The sequence below is a fragment of the Pinus tabuliformis genome, chromosome Q (genome assembly GCF_031772625.1).
Source record: "Pinus tabuliformis cultivar Carrire ecotype Pingquan chromosome Q, CPIR1, whole genome shotgun sequence".
Lineage (NCBI taxonomy): Eukaryota > Viridiplantae > Streptophyta > Pinopsida > Pinales > Pinaceae > Pinus > Pinus tabuliformis.
In genome coordinates, this window is record NC_142296.1 from 1,152,566,774 (window position 1) to 1,152,587,319 (window position 20,546).

At 34.9% G+C, this 20,546-nt stretch overlaps 1 pseudogene; it reads left to right on the forward strand.

Annotated features, from left to right (window-relative positions):
- The first annotated feature begins 16,940 nt into the window (after positions 1-16,940).
- On the forward strand, positions 16,941-17,929 carry LOC149223727 (21 kDa protein pseudogene; annotated as a pseudogene).
- The last annotated feature ends 2,617 nt before the right edge of the window (positions 17,930-20,546 follow it).

A 20,546-nucleotide genomic window follows, 5' to 3' on the forward strand; every position in this document is an offset into this window, starting at 1 on the left:
AATGTGGTTTTATCGTAATATTCAAGTGCTACCTGAATTTGATTATAACCACTAAAACCATCCAAGAATGAGAAATACTTCTTACCTGCTAATGTATCTAACACTTGATCTATAAAAGGCAAAGGGAAATGATCTTTAAGGGTTGCTTTATTCAGTTCTCAATAATCAATGCACACCCTCCATTTACCATTCTTTTTAGGCACAATTACCAAAGGAGAAACCCATTTTCTATCTGAACTTAGGTAAATGAAGTTTACATTCAGTAATTTTTGGAGCTCTTCTTTCACAATCTCCCTAAGATTTGGATTCATCCTTCTCTGAGGTTGTCTGATAGGTCTACAATATTCCTCAATTTAGATGTGATGGATACAAGTCTTAGGATTAATGCCTTTCATGTCGGTGTATTCCCATGCAAATGCAACAGAATGTTTTTGTAATGTTTTGATTAGCTCTTCTTGTTGTAGTTTCTCCAAGTTTTTGTTTATGTTCAATGTCCTACCTGGAAAAATTTCAATTGTAGAGCTACCAAACTCTTCCATAGAATAGAGAGACATCTGCCTAGATGACAAATATTCAACATTAGATTTTTCTTGAAATTTCTCATGGTCATATTTTGAAGATGATTCAAAATTTTCTAATGTATTTAAAATTTGACTATCCTCACTAATATCTGAAATAGTAAAGAGAGGCTAAATATCATCTTCATCATCAATCCATTTTTTGTCATCTATTTCTATGATTGCTTTTGCTGGAGGATATAAAGTAAATTTTTTTGTTGAATTACCATAAAAAATATACATGTCACCAGATCTACAGCTAATAAAAGCATCAGTTGTGGCTAGCCAAGGTCTTCCTAGTATGAATGGATGTCCTCCTAGATTATTCTTGGGAGTTAAAATCATGAAATCAATAGGATATTCCCAAGAATCTAAGGATACTGAAATATCTTCTAACACTCCATTTGGTTTGATTATTGATCTATCTGCTAGTTGCAGTAAGGTAGGTGTGTAGAGAAGATTACGAACCTTGAGCTGCTCCATAGTTTGTTTTCTCATGATGTTTATTGCCGCCCCTAAGTCAATCAATGTATTTGGAATTTCAACTCCATTGATATGTGTTTTCAAAATTGGACTTCCTGTATCCACATATTTTTGTATGGCAATTTTTCCCATCATTATGTCTGCTATTTTTCCTACCAGGTGAATTCTTTTTGTTTCCTTTGTTTTTATTCCTGGTTTCTCTATGCTCAACTCCTTTATTGTTTTGGCTAGAATTGGAATTTATTTAATGGCTTGTAGCAAAGGGATTTTGATATAGACATTCGTCAATTCATCTAGAAAATCATAATTGGGCAACATAATCTGCTTTTCTATTCCTCTATCAATTTGTAATCTTTTAAGAAAAGAAGGTGTACAAGTAGATGTTGGTTTCTCATTAATAGGAGTTATGTTCATTGATTCTTTTTGTTTTTCTTTTTCAATGCTTTGGTTTTGGAGAGATGTTCCCTCAAAACCTTTATTGACCTTTAGAAAATCTTCCTCAGAACTGTCTTGTTCCTGAATATCTACAGAAGGTCTTCCCTTTTCTAATATCCTACCAGATTTTAGTTGAACATCATTAAGATCTAGAGGAGTAATCATATAAGTTGGAAATTGTTGTCCTTCTACCATGTAAGTATTATGAGGGTTTTTACTATTGGGGTTTGGTAATGGTTGGGCAAGTAGCTGATTTGGTTTTTGTTGAGTTGGTAGTAAGAGTTGAAGATTTTGGTTTTGTTGTGGAAATGGTAATGAAAGTTGAGGGTTTTGATTTTGAAGTTGTGGCTGCTGATTTTGTTGCTGAATGTGTGAGGAAGGATAATTCTGATATGATGGAGGATATTGATAATATTGAGAAAATCTCCCATAAGGATTTTGTACTCCTTGTGCCCATGGTTGAGATTGAGATTCAGATTGAGGTTGAGGTTGAGGCTAAGGTTGAGATTGAGATTGAGGTTCAGGCCAAGGTTTTTGCCAAGAATTCCAATTTGGTGGGGGCTGAAGATACATTTGATTGTGAAATCCCTAATTTTGTGGCCCCTGCCAAGATCTTCTAGCAACAAAACAAAGAGGTTCTGCAGAATTTGGGACTGTTTCCTCTTGAAAGATAGCCTTAAGACCTGGGATTGAAGGACAACCCTTCGTCTCATGGCTTTCTAAGAAAATCATACAAGTTTCTACAACTTTTGCATCTAAAGGAGATTCTCCTAGAGCATGTTTTTTTTCTGCATTTTGGACAAAAAATGGCTAAAGCATCAACCTCAGTTTTCTGCTTGTTTTGTAATTTAATGGTGTCTATTTTCTCACTAAGACTCCCTATAATGTAATTTTTAAATTCATCAAGCATATTACCAATTTCTTCCCTACTTACAGATCCAGTTGCAGATTTGTTTTCTCTAACAAGAGAAGAATCTTTTGGCCTTTCCCTATTTTAGATTTTCCTCTTGAGAAGTGAACACATAATTCTCCTATATCATTTAATGGAAGTTCAGAGATATCTCCCTTCCCCATCATGTTAAGGATATCTATCAACTCTTCTCTAATGGATTTTAATAAAAGAGCTTTCGAGGTATCTTCATCTAAATTGTCCTTTTTTGCTCTTTTCAAATTATAGTTGAATCTCTCAATCAAATCCTCTAAGTCTTCATCCTCTCTTTGCATCATTTTGAACACTTCATCTTTATGATTGGTAGGTATGCAATAATCCAAGTACCTATCCAAAAACATTTTTTTCATGTCATTCCATGTTCTAATGGACTGAGTGACTAACCCCATGAACCACTTCAAAGCGGCTCCTTTTAGTGTTGAAGGAAACAATTTGAGTTTTTGAGAGTCTTCTAGATAGTCATAGGTTCTGCACAGGACTTCAAACTCAAATAAGAATGTTTTAGGATCCTCACTTTTTAACCCATGGACGTTTGGGAGGATAGAGGGTGATATATTTTTCATTGTGGCATTTGTTTCCTCATCTACTATAGGGAATCCAAAAGAATTATCTATTTCCTAGTTCCTCTGCCTCCTCCATTATTTCCTCTACCTCCTCCATTGTTTCCTCTACCTCTTCCTCTACCCCCTTCAAACAGACCAAATTCCCCATCTTCTCCTTCTTCTTCCATTATAGTTTCCTCAGAGTCAGTATAAGGTTCAACGTGTAAGGCTACTTTCTCCTCCTCTGGTTCTTCTATTAATGGGATATGGGAGAGAGGTTCTACTTCTTCTTCCTCACTAGGTATTCCTAATTCTTCAACTAAAATGTGCTCTCCTGTGGAGGTGAAAAAGGTTATTCCCACTGTTGGAAATTCAAGATTTTTCTCCTCTAGGATTGACTGGGTAGATGAAGTAGGAGATTCTTTTGGTTGAATTTTTTTCCTTTGGAATTTTAGGTGTTCTATGGCTGGGAGTATGATTTTGAGATGGAGGTGTATCTTTCCTTGTTTCTGGTGGAGTAGGTGGTGTTGTAGAAATTGAACTACTGACCCTAGCTATAAATCTACCCCTAGAGTCTCTTTCTCTATGCATATCATTTTTTTTTTAATGTAAGAGATAAGGCTACCTAGTTACACTTCCCCAGAAACGACGCCAAAATGTTTGGTCAATTTAGTGTCCTAAATTGCTCTTCATAAATTATTAATCTGGGTATTGTAAACTAATGAAGTGTAGGGCACTGTTTGTGCTAGCTAACCCTTCTTACTTGGTTGTTTTTATGTTTTATGTTGTTTTCGGGGGTTTTTTGGTCTTTTAATTCCTAATGATTTACCATGTAAATTATTAGAACTAAATCTAACTTTCGTAAAGACTGCTCAAAATCTAAAAATGAAAATAGAGCTAAGAAAGAAATGAAAACAGAGCTAAGAAAGGTTTGGAAGAAAAGCTAAGAAAGAAATAAAAACAAAGTTTCTATTCTTATTTTACCATTATTTCCAAATCATGAATTAAAATTGAAAGTGAAATTTGAAATTGATGTCTAACTAATTATAGAAATAAAACTAAATGAAATACTTGGTTACTCTGCCTCTCATTTTTGGGAGAAAGTCTCCTTGGGATGACATTTGAGTAATTTTGTACTTCATTAATCTAAGAGAAAGAAAATACAAATATGTAGAAATAATTCATTGCATAGATGAAATGTTCAACCACTTAGTTAAGGATGAATTATCAACTTGAAAATTTTTCCATAAACATTCATTAATACCATGAGTTAGCAAACTAAAAATGAAATGGAAAATACAGTAAGTGACACTGAATAGTTTAATTGAGAATTTAAACTAGCAAAACAATGAATGAAGTAAACTATCCAACAGTGTATCCTTATCATTCTTCAATCCTACTCTCATCCTGAAACAAGGTTAGTTTTTAATTGAAGAAACAAGATTACACCATTGAGTTCTATCTTCTAAACTACTGATAAAAACTAAAAAGAGATCAAGCTAATGGAAACTGGTCTAAATTATATACACTGTTAATAAGAAAATGATGGAAACTGCGTTATAAACATTATTAGTAAGAAAATGATTATAAACACTGTGAAAGAAAATGATGAATTTATAGTTAACATGAAGAAGAAAAATAAAATGAAATGAAACCTTCTTCATTGCAGGGGCCCTCTGCAACTAATTAGGCTATGCTCTCTCAATCAACTCCAAGAAAATTCCTTTAGATATTCATAAAAACATGTGGCCTTCTCAATTAAAACGGGGACACAAAATGCCTAGAAATTACAGAGTCTAGAACTTCGATTTCACAATAAAACTATTACTATCACTACTAACTTCTTCGGTCCTTTACACAGGTATTTATAAGAAAAATCATATAACTGTTTGTGGAGAAAAGCATGCTACAACCAAACACGTAGAAGACAGATATGCAGAATTTCTTCCTTGGCTGCTGGAGACATAAATCCAAGACATGGTGGCTGTTGGATTCGTTTGTACAGGTGGCTGTTGGAGTCCGTAGGTACAGGTGGTTGCTTCGAATAACACTTTCCATCACTATGAAACGCATTAATTAACCACGAAACAGAGTCCTTTACCTTCAGTCTCTTTGTATTTGACTTATCCATTGACCATAGTCTTATGCCATCTTCTTTGTCGACCTGGGCTGAATGAATAGGACAGGGTCCATGTCATGATGATTTCCAAGCTGCCCATGTGGCTAGTTTCTCCTTCTGACACCTAGAACCTGTTAGAGCATGAAGGTAGCTGCGGAACAGCTGATTAGCTGCAAAATAGGCTGTGTTCCATAGCTAATATACAAAAAATTATTCAAACAGCAAAACATAAAAGCATAACATGTAAATCACTAAATGTCCTCCTCAATACAGTATATACCGGTGATTGGTGATGAGAATGCGTCTTTCTTATGGAAAAACAAAGAAAAGGAATGAGAAGAGTTGCTAGGGAAAGAGTAGTTTTGAGGCTCAACACAGTGTTTCCTTTCCAGCCTGGTGGTTCCGCCTAAGTCTCCCCCCGAGCTACCCTCTCACATGGTTTCTCCTCAAGAGCTTTTGTATTGAACAATAGTAGCTATTTGGTCTTAACGAGACTTAGCTACTTGTCACTATCTGTCCTTCTAGAACAGTAAATCTCGTTTCTCATATATCTCAATTTACTCGTTTCTTTTTGTTTTCTCTTTAGATCTCAGATGCTTCTCATCCTCTTGATCCGTTATTTGGAATAAATACCTGAAGGAAGTAGTTAGGGTTGGGTAAGCGCCCAACCTAACTGTTTGAGAAATACAACTCTCACCTTTTAGATAATACATTATCCTTTAATTTTAATCAGATAGTGCCATCATTCTGGCATTCTACTTTTCATGCATTTTAATCAAAATTAACAAATTATATAAACTTAATTAGTATTTAGTTTGTTTAAAATGCGATAAATAAATATTTACATTTACGAGGTACATCACACGAAATAAGCTCAAAGATTAAATAAGTTTCATGGAATCTTTAAAGAACAACATATTGTAACCTCTGGGTCAAATATTTGGATTGGTTATTAGTGGAAATAGCCAAGCCCCATGTATATTAAAATTCAATTTGTTTAACGCGACAATAGTCTTACTTCCTTACTTGTATTTAGATTTTAATAATAATAATTTGTTTATTAATATGATATTTAAAAAAAATAAAATTGATATCATTAATATATAATAAAATTTTAAAATTATTAAATATATAAATAAATCTGAAGTCTTTATTGCTTTAGTCTAACTAGACTATTTTTTTGCCTTGAAAATCTTGGAAATTTAGGCAAGATTTTGATAAATCAGGTAGGGATTTTTGTAAATCCAGGTTATAGGATGTCTCAAAATTTTTTGATGGTGTTGAATCTATTTCCACCACCAAAAACATGATTCAAACATTGCTACTGCAAAATTTCTTGAAATTGTTTTGCTTGGATTCCAACCACTTTTAAGCGTTTAGACAATTCCTCCACCTCAGTGGACACACCGTTTTTATTATTTTGTAAAAGTAATACAACTCAAATCACAAATTTAGACTATGCTAACTGAGCTATAATTATTAAACAATTTTAATAAGAATTCTGTGAAGTTTTAAAACATAAAACTCAATATACAAGGAAACGATGTTACAAGTAACGGGTGTAAACTAATGCTTCTACTGCCTCATGTCAGGTCAGAAAAGGAAAGAAAATGTTCTCGGATTTTGAAAGAGATCAGAATGTTTTATTGTATATAGGAATTTTCTCAGTGTGTATTCACTTTATATATATATATATATATATATATATATATATATATCTATATATATATATATATATATATATATATATATATATCTATATATATATATATATATATATATATATATATATATATATATATATATATATATATATATATATATATATATATATATATATTGGATCATGTGCTTTTTATAACTTCACTGAGATTGTAGAATTGCATTCATTCCTGTGGTTGAGAAAAATTATTTTATGTCTTTTGGATGAAATATACATTAAGCTTTTGTAATAATTATATTCTCGGCCACTTGTGACATGTTATTTTTTTTCCTAAATATTTGTTGTATTATTATTATTGAGAACTAATGAGTTTACATGAAGATCTGCTACTAAGAGCAGTCAAGATCAATGCCCGTTTCGTCCGAGTGGCCATTTACATGGAAGGAAATGTTACAATGCAACAAAGCTGACAAACTCTGAGAAGGAACAACAAAGCAAAAATAGTCAAAGGATGGCGTCACAGTCCAATAAAGAGACACATCCAAGTAATTCTCATAAGACCTACTCTCGATATCCTCCTCCTTTTGTAGGTTCTATGAGAATCTCCCCAATTTCCATTGATTTCTTCCCCTAATATTCCAGGGAAGTCAGTCTCACCTTTTACGGGTGTTCCAGCTCACCCTAGTTCCCCCCTTCCACTGGAACCTACCCCCTGCCAAGAAATCCCCGCTCCTCTACCAAGTACTCACCCCTATCATAATATTCCTTCCTCATTGCACATTGCTTACATCCCCTCACCTACTCGCACTCCTATCCCATCCAAAAGTCCATCAAAGGACAAGGGGCCTTGCCCCTCTATCACTCCTCTAACCCACCCACTGCATCCACTTCAAACTCGATAGGAAGTGACCTGGACTTCCTTCTGAAAAAAAAAAAAAAAAAAAAAAAAAAAAAAAACTTTAGATCTGCACTCTCTCACCATACATAAACCAAAATCATCTTCCTCTCCACACATCAGCCCTACTTCGGCTGGAAATATAACTTTGCGGTGGAAGCATAACCATGGCAACAGACATTTCCGTGGAAGGAACTCCAACATCCCTCTCACCTCTCGAATGGACCACTTTCTCATTGATGTGCCTATCACTGATCTTTCCTCCTCTAAGACTCTTAGAGCAAAACAACCCATTGAGCCTTTTCCATGACCCGTATTATATCCATAAATATTAGGGGGTTGGGGGTTGAACTCAAATTCATAGCTCTCAAAATTTTTTTTTACTCTTTACCTCCAAATATCATCCTCATATAGGAAACTATGCACAACTGCTCTGATGTTGTCTTATACTTTCGGAAAATGTTTCTGAGCTGGCACATTTCGGCAATTGATTCAGCTGGACGCTCAGGGGGGTTGGCAGCCTTATGGGATGCATCCTAGGTCTCGGTTAAGGCGTTCCAATGTTTTGCAGGCATTCTGCTGGAAGCCAAATTTCGTTGAATACCTGGAAATGTCCATATCCTCAATTTATATGAACCTTATAAGGACCGATTCACCTTCTGGAATCAGGTCTTCTCATATGAAATGATGGATCTGGTATCCTTAATCATTGCGGGAAATTTAAACTGCATTCTAAGCAGTGATGAAGTATGGGGTTGGTGCAGAAAGACAGACCCTCTGGCTGGTCCTTTCCAAGATGCTCTACTAACGAATAATTTTGTGGACATTTGCCAAGCCAAAATTTCCCCCACTTGGGATAATGGAAGATCTGGAACAACATATTTGGCCAAAAGACTAGGTCAGTTTTTAGCCCATGAAAAATTGATTGAACGACTGGGTGATCTCTGCATCAAAATCATCAACAACTTCACATCTGACCACAGACCCATAACATTGCAATGGAGGAACACCGAAATCCATAAGGGTCTTCCTTTTAAATTTAACAGATCTTGGTTGGAAGATCTGGAGTTCAATGAACTTGTGCAGGAATCCTAGGGAAGACATCCTCATCATACAAAATTATCTTCCTCTCAGAATTTCCTCGACAAACTAGAATCCCTTTGGGACGAAGTAAAGCCCTGGCAAAAACTGAAGCAAAAAGCATATAGAAAAGAACTAGAAGACATCCAGAAGGAATTGGATAGGATATTCTCAGAAATGTCCACTCAATTCCTCCCCATGAAGATCCCGCTTTGTATACAAGCCCTGGAAAAATAATAATAATAATAATAAAATAAAATTACTGTCTATTGAAGAATCCACATGGAGATTAAAAAGAGGAGCAACTTGGATAAGGGAGGGAGATCAAAATACAAAATTATTTCACCGTTATGCATCCCATCGCTGCAACATAAATACAATCTAGTAGATTAGGGATGGGGGTGGGAATATACACCACACCCAAGAGGATATAAGTAATGCGTCTATATAGTACTTCCGGGAAACATATAGCAGGGACGAAAATATAATGGTAGAAGATATTATCTGGGGAATTGAGCCTTATCCTACAATTTTCAAAGATGAGAAAAATGAAGAACTTTACAGGAATGTATCTGAGGAAGAGCTCCTAAAAGTGCTGAAGTCCTTCAAGAAGGATAAATGTCCAGGTCCTGATGGATGGACGATTGATTTTTTCCTACATTTCTTTGAACTAGTAAAGAAGGACCTTATGAGTATGGTTGATGAATCAAGAACAACGGGAAGAATTCATCAATACATTTCATTTACTTACATTTCTCTTATACCAAAGAAGAAAATGCTAATACCTTTATGGATTTTAGGTCAATTTCCTTGTGCAATACCATATACAAGATCATCTCAAAGGTTATTGCTGGCAGAATGCAGAATACTCTATCGCGTTACATCTCACAGGGACAACATGGCTTCATAAAAGACAAACTCATTGATGATGTTGTTGCAAATATACAGGAAAGTATGCATATGATCCACAAAAAAAATTAGATGTGGCTATCTTCCAAATTGACCTAAGGAAGGCATATGACTACCTAGATTGGGGCTTTTTGAGATGTTTTCTTACCAAAATTGGTCTTAGCCCTAGATGTACAAACTGGATAATGGCATGTGTTGATACAGTAAACTTTGTAATCCTAATTAATGGACATCCAACTAAATTCTTTCAAGCTGCTAGAGGACTGAGGCAAGGATGCTCACTTTCCCCGCTATTATTCATCGTGGCAATGGACTGCCTAAGCCTGCACATAAAAAGAGCAGTTATGGAGGAACAATTTCGGCCATTGATGATAAGCAACAACAACAGTATATCGCACAGTCTCTTTGTAGATGACATATTAATCTTAGGTATGCTCTGTCGTTTCTCTTGGCCATGTCTTTTTAATATTCTAAAAAAATTTACAAGTGCTACAGGATTACAGATTAATGAAAGGAAATCCGTAATTTACCATGGGGAATGTGATAGGGAATCCATTGAATACATTGAAGGTTTATACCGAATCAAGGCAACTCCTATTCAAAAGGGAATGAAGTATCTCGGATAGCACCTTAAACCTTGTTGCTACAATAGAGCTGACTGGCAATGGATTATTGATTGATACTACAAAAGGATATCTGGATGGGAGTTTAGATGCCTCTCGATGGGTGGGAGAGTTATTCTTGCACAAGCAGTCTTAGCACAGCTCACTGTATACTGGGCCCATCTTTTCCATATACCTGGAAGCATTATCAAGGAGTTAAACTGCGTCACAGCCAACTTCATTTGGGGAGGCTGTCACGAAAGGAAGAAATTTCATCTCACTAAACTAGCCAACATTACACTTCCAAAAGGACTGGGAGGATGGGGGAAAATGGATCTCCGCAGATTTGGAGGAGCTTTATTGATGAAATATTTATGGAGGGGTTTATTTGGAAAGGGAACCTGGAGTAATACCATCCAAAAAAAGTACCTTGGTAATAAAGATTTCGAATACTGGTACAGGAAAGGCACCATAGGCATCAAACAGGGCTCAACGGTATGGAAAAGTTTTTGGAAAATGGAGATTTTCTTCTTACAACAACTCACATGGAGGTTTCAGAATGGAAACAATATTTTGATTGCCGTGGATCCAATACTTGGAGCTGGGGAGGAGTGCTCTATTCTAGAGAACATTAAAAATTCCCTTCGTGGTGTGGGAATTTTCCTATGGGGTCAAGCCATAGAGGGTTGGCAAGGCCCTTTACCGATTTGGAAGGAAGCACACAGTATTGGCTTAAATGGTCATGCGGCCCTACAATGGAACAAAATCATAGCAAATATAAAAAACATTGGTATCTGCCATATGGAGCCCCGAGATTATCTCACATGGAAAGGCAAGATGAAGGCTGACAGCATAATTGTAGCTGATACTTATCTATATTTTTCCAAAAGATCAACACTTCATCCTGGACTACAATTCCCCATAGTTTTCTGGAAAACAGGAATTCCAAACAAAATTATAATATTTTCTTGGGGTGTCTTTCACAACAATAACCTCATCTGGGAGAATCTACAGAAGAGACAATGGAAAGGGCTGGGTATCTGTCCTATGTGTAAATGTGAAGCTGAAAACAACAATCACATCTTCTTCAATGTAAGCTCGCCACTCAGGTATGGAAAAATTTATCAATTTTTTTTGGATTTCGTTTTATAGTGCATTCATCCATTAAGGATTCACTGGAATGGTGGGGTACACAGAAGCCCTCCTGGAGACCCATTCCTTTAATCTGTTTATGGGCAATCTGGAAATGGCGGAACAACTTCTTGTTCCAGAACATGAGAAAGGAATTCAAGGAGGTCTTTCACAGAATTGTTACAAACTACAGCATTTTTTTACCCCAGCCCAAACAGCCAAGTATCAATTCCCGTGGGCACAGTAAATCACTGTTAAAGTATTCAGTGGGATTTTTTGATAGCGCTGCACAAAAAGGAATTTTTGGTTGTGGGGTTTCAAATTCTATAACTGAACAACTTACCTACAGTCTTCTTTGGAATGGAGGAAATAACACCAACAGTAAAGCGGAAGCAATGGCTCTTTGGGGTCTATTGTGGTTCACCAACTTCTTAAATATTCTGGACTTACATGTTTATGGAGACTCCAAAATCATAATCAAACATGTATTAGGAAAGAGTCCCATAAACAAACCTTCTTTACTAGGATGGATGAAGAGCATTGAGGTCTTTTGGCATCTTCAAGATGGCTACTCAATCTGGCACATAAGCAGATCTCAAAATGTGCAAGCTGACAGTCTATCAAAAAAAGGGCTGCTCCAAGAATCTGGAAAATGGTATATGGAAATCAACTCCGAGAAAAACTACTATGTCATGGAGGACCTTCTTTTTCCAGAGTTATAGGATCTCTCCTAGGCACTACTGAAGTCTATTTTTGTTTCTGTTGAAGATTAATTAGCTGCCTAGCCACTAGGCATAAATTAGTGTCCTCTACGAGGTAGGATTGCTATCCCCATTGTAGATGGTGTTTTTTCTCTCTCAACAAGTTCATACTATACCCTATAATAGGCATACCATTGATGGTTGTAATTTTGTTATATATGTATCTAGCTTATACCATACAGTCATCTATACAGAGTCTATTCAGAAAATAGATTTATCACTTTGTTATCTTCTTTTTTAGGGTAAGTGGTACTTGTATTACAACAAGTTCTAACTAACAAGACAATGACAATGGCTTATGTTTTTTGAAAAGCAACCGGTCTTTTGTAAATTTCCGCTTGGTTATTAATACAAATTGTGCTTTTTTCGTATTGAAAAAATTAAAATAAATAAATAAATAAAATAAAATAAAAAATTATGAGAATTAAAATTGTGGCTATTGTAAACTTAAAAGATTTAGAAAATTAAGGAACAATATAACTATTCAGTTTTTTATCTTTTTCCATGCAAAATTGTGATTTAGTCGAACTGAAACAAGTAGTACTGAAAATATCAAACCTTCACCAAAAACATAGATAAGAAACTTGTAACAAAAACATAGATAAGAAACTTGTGACATGTTGCTCATAAGATGCATTAATTTTAACTTTTTAGATAAGAAACTTGTTACAGGTTGCACGTAAAATAGATTAATTTTAACTTTTTAGAGAAATTGTAAATTTTAGTGATTTTTCTGATAGAGAATTAATATAGTGAATCGGTGCTATTATTTTTTAAATATTTAATTTAAATTTACACATGGTAAGATAAATATATGATAATCAAAGATGTTTGATTTATAAAGATATAATTTTGGTATTTTTATTAAAGTTTTCAATTATATATTTGTGGAAAATTTTATGGATTAAATTTTGTTTATAGGTTTATTTTGTATTTCAGAAAAAAAATAAAATAAAAAAATCAATTTATTTTGTTAAAGTGATACATAAGTGATACATTTAACTTTTTTTTTACTCTAAAAACTATTAAAATTTTATAAAATCTATATAAAATTCTTAAAGATTAAATGATTTTACAAAATGTATCCCCAGATATTTAATAGTGGACATTTTACAAATAAGTAAGATTAATCAAAGTTTTAACAATTTAAGTTTTACAAATTAATAAAATTCATCAGGTTTTAAAATTTTAAGTTTTACAAATTGATAAGATTCATAAGTTTTGACAATTTATGTTAAGTATAGATAATTAAATTTTTCTGATTCATTTTCAAAATTTACATTCATCCGTTAGAAATTGTCTTAACTAAGCTTTGTCTCATTAATATAAACTATTTAGTTAATGTCACTTAAATCACCATTCATACATGTTAAATATCACCTCTTACTTACTTTTCTCATGTAACCTATTCATTTTATCCCTACCTTCTTGAGACACTAAGCTCATGTCTATTTGATCTTAGGCCACAATTTACAATGTATTGTTTGGAAATGTGTATATGAAAGCTAATAGGTAAGTATGGTAATGCTTAAAGACCTATAATAAAGCAAAATATAATTTATATAAACATGTTGTAGGTTGATCAAATTATGAAATTTTAATCTAATCTTATTATCTTTAGCATTTGATTTCTAAATTATTAAAATTATAAATATATGTAAATTTTGTAAAAAAAAACATAGAACAGTTTGTATAAATATGTTACATATTGATCAAATTATGAAATTTTGTTCTAATCTTATTATTCTTCACATTTTATTTCTAAATTATAATCTAATTATTAAAGTTATAAATTTTATCACGAGCATAATACTATGATTACTTTTATATTATAGGTAAGAGGTAAATGTTATTTAGATAAATAAATAAATAGACCTATTTATTTATTAAATGTACAAATCCAAACCTAATCTTATAATAGGTAAAAAAATCATTATTTATTTATAAATTAAAAAAAAAAAACATAAACATAATCCTAAAATAATTAAGAAATATTTTGTAATTATTGTTCTTATTTATTTTATTAATTTCTAATAAATTTTATTTATATTATATAATTTTTAGTTGCTTTCCTATTAATACAATTTCAAAATTATATTATTATTATTATTATTATTATTATATTTAAAAATGGTAAAAAGTTAAATGCAATTAGGAAATATTATAATTTATATATGAAATTAAAGTTATATGTTATTAAAAAATAAGTAATCCATTATTATTAATGTTAATAAAGCTTATAAAAAATATTATCTTTCTTATTAATATGATGATGATGATGGTGGTGGTTAACATCCACTGAGACCAAACTTTGGTCTATTGGACCTAGAGAAACAAAATATTTAGTTTGATTTAAGGTTTTATTTCTATGCTCAAAAAGCTTGGAGAGAAGCCTCCCAAGCTCACTATAATTTTGATATTGTAAAAGGCTAGGAAGGTCAGTATTGTGACAAAGATTATGAAACTGAGATCTAATGTGGTTGTACGTGGGGCACTCTAAGAGGAAGTGGTTTTCATCCTCAACGTTCCTATTGTCACAGAGATGGCAGATTCTTTCCATCCATGGTGTTTTAGGAACTGTCCAACAACCTGTTTCACTATGGAGCTCATCAGAGTTCGTTCTAAACTTTGCTAAATTAATTTTCTTCTTTGAGCTAGCTAAAACAGAGAGATACTTTTGATCTTCTAGGGTGGGGTTGATGACCTTCTTATAATAACTCAATTTTCTTTTAGGCGCTAAATCTTTCTCATATCACATTTTTTCTTTGAACTTGAAAGTAACAATATTTTTAATGTTATTAATGTTTTGCAGTGCATCATTCTCGTTGATCTCCAAATGGTTCATCTAGGCCCTCGTGTCTTTATACCACCCCCGTTTGAGCCTTAGATGGTTTTGGCTGGAATTTAAAGCTAGCTTGGGAAGTCTATGATCTCCTATATTATTGAGCTTGTGTTTGTACAACAAAAGCCTAGTCATAGCTAGGCTTTCGATAGGGGAAAGACCTACTTCTATAAGGAGAATAGGGTAGGGTGTATTGCTTTTAATTTTTAGGTTATACGTTATAAAGTGCTTTTGGATTTGCTCAATCTTTCTCCACGATTCTTTAGAGATGCTGCAACCCCAAACCTCACATCCATATAAGATAACAGGAGTGACTAAAGTTTCAAAGAGGAACTTTTTTCTATCCCACATTACGAGGTTTGCCGTTTTACAATTATTTTCAAGACCAAAGTAAGCTTTCCACCCCCCATTAATCATTTTCTCAATGTTATAGTTCCAGTTGAGTTTGTGATGAATATCAATTCCTAGGTACTTGTAAGAATATACTTCTTCCAAGTTATTATTGTCATATATAAAATTAGCATAGGTGTCCTTCTTGGATTTGATAATCATAAATTTTGTTTTGTCAATGTTAACAGTCATACCCATGGTAGAGCAGAAATCCTTAAGAAGTCTAAGCTGCTTATCAAGATCAGATGGACACCTTGCGAGGAGAACAATATTGTCAGCATAGAGAAGAAGGATGATGAGTAGCCCAGCTAAGAGCATGCCAGCACATCCTACTTTCTCTAGATAACCTTCGAGCTTGTTAATGTAAATGCCAAATAGGGTAGGGGAGAGGGGGAAACCTTGTTTAACTTCGATATTACCCTTAATATCTTTCAACCACCCCTCATTGCTTTTTAGCTTGGCAATGACATTCTCGTATAATCTAATAGCGACAACTCTCAACTCAAAAGGAACCTTTATCTCTTCTAATCTATTCCAAAGGTTTTTTTCTAGGAACCATATCGAAAGCCTTTCTAAAGTCAACAAAGCAACAAAAGAGATTGGATTTATCATTGCGACATTCCTCCACAATGATTCTAAGCATAACGAGATGGTCTATTGTTGAGTGATGCCTTCTAAAACCCGCTTGGCCTTTAGCCCACTTATCTTCACTTTCGAGCCATATGCTCAACTTCTTTTCCAAAATAATACCATGTAACTTAGCTAAGAGAGGGCTGATCATGATTGTTCGATACTTAGAGGGGTTATTGTATCCCCATTTTTAAAAATAGGAATAATGAGGCTCTTAGTCCATAACTTAGGGAACCCTTGCTTGACTGCTTGATTGAAAAGCTTGTGGATGTGGGGGATGAGGACAAGGCTTCCAATTTTTAATATTTCTGCCTGGTAACCTTCAATGTCCTTAGCTTTCCCATTAGCGAGGCGCTTAAACCCAAAATCAATATCTTCTAGAGAAAAGACTTATAGATAAAGATTGACTAAATTTTTAATTATAATAATGTTAACCAAAATTATATGAAAATTACCTTTCTTATTGATACTACACTTTTTATTTTTTATTTAATTAATGAAAAATGTTTTTTTAATAAAAATTGAAATTATATTTAATTGATTAAAAATTCTAAATGGGAGGAGAGGCAAAAACCATCTTCCGTCACCAATTACCAATAAATCTTCTTAGACAAACCATGAATACTGGTCCGATAACGGAAATTTTTCTTTAAAGAATAAAAATAAAGTCATAAATCCTTTTGACAAACCATGAATTCTTGTTAGATAACGGAAATTTGATTAAGAAATAAAATAAAGTCACAGTGATGAATCAAATTATGACTTTTGCTTTTCCTTCGCTTACAATTGACGAGTGAATGGGATATATTTTGCCTCCCTTCCATGGACGAACAACCGACAATATACCAATAAAATCACCGAAAATGTTGACAATACAAAGTCCCCTGACATTAATGAAAATTTAAAATTATATTATCAAATATAGCGCCATCGGCGGCAACGATCACGTGGAGCAGTCGAATATTGAACAATTCCCAACAGCGGTTTCGACTCCCTATTTATGGCCTAACAGAGCAGAGGAGAGCAGAAGCCCTTCCAAGCATACGTCTCAGGGTCGAATAGCCATGGCTTTCTCAGCAACTATTTTTTCTATTCTTGTAATTACTGCGTGCCTGGCTTCAGCGGCAGCAACGAAGGCCCTGAATCCCGCGCACAGCAACACACACATTGTGGAATATATCAGAACTTCGTGCAATGTGACTCTGTATCCGCAGGTCTGCGTTTCGTCGCTCTCTTCCTACGCGGGGTCTCTTAAGGCCACGCAGAGCAATCTGGTGAACGCGGCCCTGCAGGTGAGCCTCGTTAATGCCCACAACGTCTCCCTCTGGGCCACGGGTTTGAAACGCAGAGGGGCTACGATGAGTAAAAGGGAAAGAGCAGCGCTCGGGGATTGTATTGAGGATTTCGGCGACACGACGGACCAGATTCGCCAATCTCTCGCGGAGCTGAAAAAGCTGAGGCGGAATACGTTCAGGTTTCAGATGAGCAACGTGGAGACGTGGATGAGCGCCGCCCTCACCAATCAGGACTCCTGCCTCGACGGCTTTCAGGTTGCCAGAGGGAGGGTTAAGGCCATGGTCACGGGCCGGGTGCAGAATGTGTGCAAACTGATCAGCAATGCCCTCGCTCTACTCAACAAATTCGCTGCCACCGAAGGAGGCTATTAGATCGGTGTCTGACAGTGACGGCCTGCAAGATCTTTTGATATGTTTTCAATATTCAATGTGCTCTGTATATGATAACTCTTTCATTTTTTTGTTTTGTTTTCTATGGTTCTGGCATTAAAGCCAAATCTAGGGTTTTCTTGGGGTGTGCAGAGTATTTAGGAGGGTTCTGTAAGGAAAACGATCGGAGATTCAGAGTCTGTTGGAGTTTTGAAGATGTTTTTTATTTGTAACACAATGAAATTCGACTTTTCTAAAGTGCTAGCCTTTTTCTGCCTGTTGATTTTGATTATGGTGCAGCTATAAAATTAATGTGGTTGAATTAGAAGTATTCATAGCCTATCCAGTCAATACACTAATTTGAGTTATTAAGGTTCTCCAAAACTTTGTCAATGTTACTAATTTGAGCTATTAAGGGATTTGAATTTATTTAAGGAATTTAAATCTATTTTAGTTACGTATTTAGATGGTTATAGGGTTAAACTAATATAAGAAATTTTATATATTAATTTTATATTTTAATTTATACGGGTCGAGTATGTATGATGGTTAAAAATTCACGTTTTTTCTTTAAAAGTTCTAGTTTTAAAATTTACTCTTATCAAATTACAATTGGAATATCTCTATTTTATATCATTTTATTGCTTTAAAAATTTGAAGTAAGAAAATTTGAAAATAAAAATTCCAATTAATTTTTTTTAATGTAAAATATTGATGATAATATAAATTAAAACAATATTCACTATATATATTTTTTCTTCTTATAGAAAAATTTGGGAAGATTAACCCTAAAGGGAATCAAATCCTCTAAGAAAAAAAAGTTTCAAAGAGAATTGACCTTGTAACAACAATGACTCAACCGATTAAGCTAATCCTTGAGAGATACTCACCATATATTATATGGAAATAAATATAATAAATAATATATATATATATATATATATATATACATTCCAAAGAATTAAAAAATTTACTATTTCAAAAATATAAATAAACTAAAAAATTAATTATATATTTTCATTGAAATAATAAAAATTCCAAATTATATTATATTATAGGATTATAATAATTTTAAAATTAAAAAATATATATATTAATTGTTTTTAAATATATATTTTGAAAACTGTTAAAATAATGATGCAATGTCCCCGGATGCGGGTGTCTTTGATGTGTGAGAGGCAGGTGGCTCGTCACATGGGCAGCTGTCAGCCCGGACGAGCCACGACATACCAGGACGCTGGTGCATTAACTCTGACGGACGGTGAAGCCATCGGGATGTTAAGTCTGGTTCAAGCGCCATTCAATGCGGAAGGTGAATTCATTGGGATGTTAAGTCTGGTTCAGGCGCCATTCAATGCGCAGCATCGGACGAGGAGAATGGAGCTCAATAAGCTCGAACCCTATGTCGCTCTCCCGCATTCATTCAAGCGGTCCGAGCAGACATTGGCAGAGACAGAACATTCTCTGGCTCATTGTAAGATTTCTCAGAGGGATTCTGTTACGGGAGATAATCGACGGATGCCAATAGAAAGGCTCAGGATGAGTAGTCGCCGCGGCGGTTCCAGGGGTCGTTCTGCCACTCAGAGGCCTGCCATTTCGCCCTCCTCCTCAGTGGAAATAACTTCCGAGCAGAACAGAATTCCGAGCAGACTAGCAGGCCGTAGAAATGAAAGAGGCAGGGGAGAAATTATGGACTGTGGTCATGTGGAGCATCCAGCAGTTCGCTATCGGATCCCCTGCACGCTGGAGAACAACACTCTCATCGTCTCAGTCACCGTGGAGCATTGCAGCAATCTCAGGGGGCAACTTGAAGACCTGACGGTGCCAAGGGTTGACATGCAAGTCCCCAGAGTTGATATGAGGCGACCAATTCAAGCTTATGAAGCTGGCCCCAGTGAACCGGTTCAGAGGTTGCTGCGCTCAGAAACGGAGGAAACCAAGAAGCTCAAAGGTCTTGCGACGGATGAGCCTCACACCACCGATGAGGAATAGCTCAGAAGCCACTCCGTTTTCGTGGCCAGGAACGCTACTCTCTATCCAACTCTTTCTGCTCACTTTGTTTGTCTGTTATTGGGTCTATGTCCACCGTGAAGGTTTATATGTCCACAGTGTCAGTTTACGTGTCATCTATGTTAGCTTATGTGTCCACCGTGTCAATTTCTGTATCCACTGTGTCGGCTCAAATGTCTACTGTGTCGATTTAGATGTTGGTTATGTCAGAAGGAAGAAAACCTGGTTCCTTTTTGCACCAGTGTTGCTCTGATTGGTTAATCATGGGGAAAATCTCTCTGGAGATGCAGGGCCACGGCTCTGTTGTAAAATTTTGCTGTAATTTTGGCTTTTTTGTAATATAAATTAGCGTAGTCTTATGTGGAAAAAAAAATAATAATGATGCAATGTAAAAAAATGATTGTACCTACAAAGCACTGATAACTATTTATTTGCTTGTATTATGTTAGATTAGCTAGCCATTTCTAAGTGAGTTTGGTGAGGGAGACAAAGCAATGAGAAGTGCTACCAGAAAACATAAATAGGTTGAAATACAACTAGTTGAGCATTTTAGATCTAGGTTTGCTCAATCTTAAGAGAATCAATACAACTAGTTGAGCATTTTAGATCTAGGTCTGCTCAACCTTAAGAGAAACAATTCAATTTGCCTCAAGGATTGTCATGTGAATTGAGAGACCTTAGCCTTTCACCATATGGGTTGGGTCATGGAGAGGGCTTTCAAATTAAGCTCCCTCCCCTAGAAATAACAAACAAACACTTTAATGAATAACTTTACTTATGATGGTGCATCAATGAAAATGTTGGGAAGCTTGAGGTGGTTCGATCACTCATGTGATCTAGGGGAAGACTAATTGATACTAGTGTTTTGGCTTATCTTATGCTAG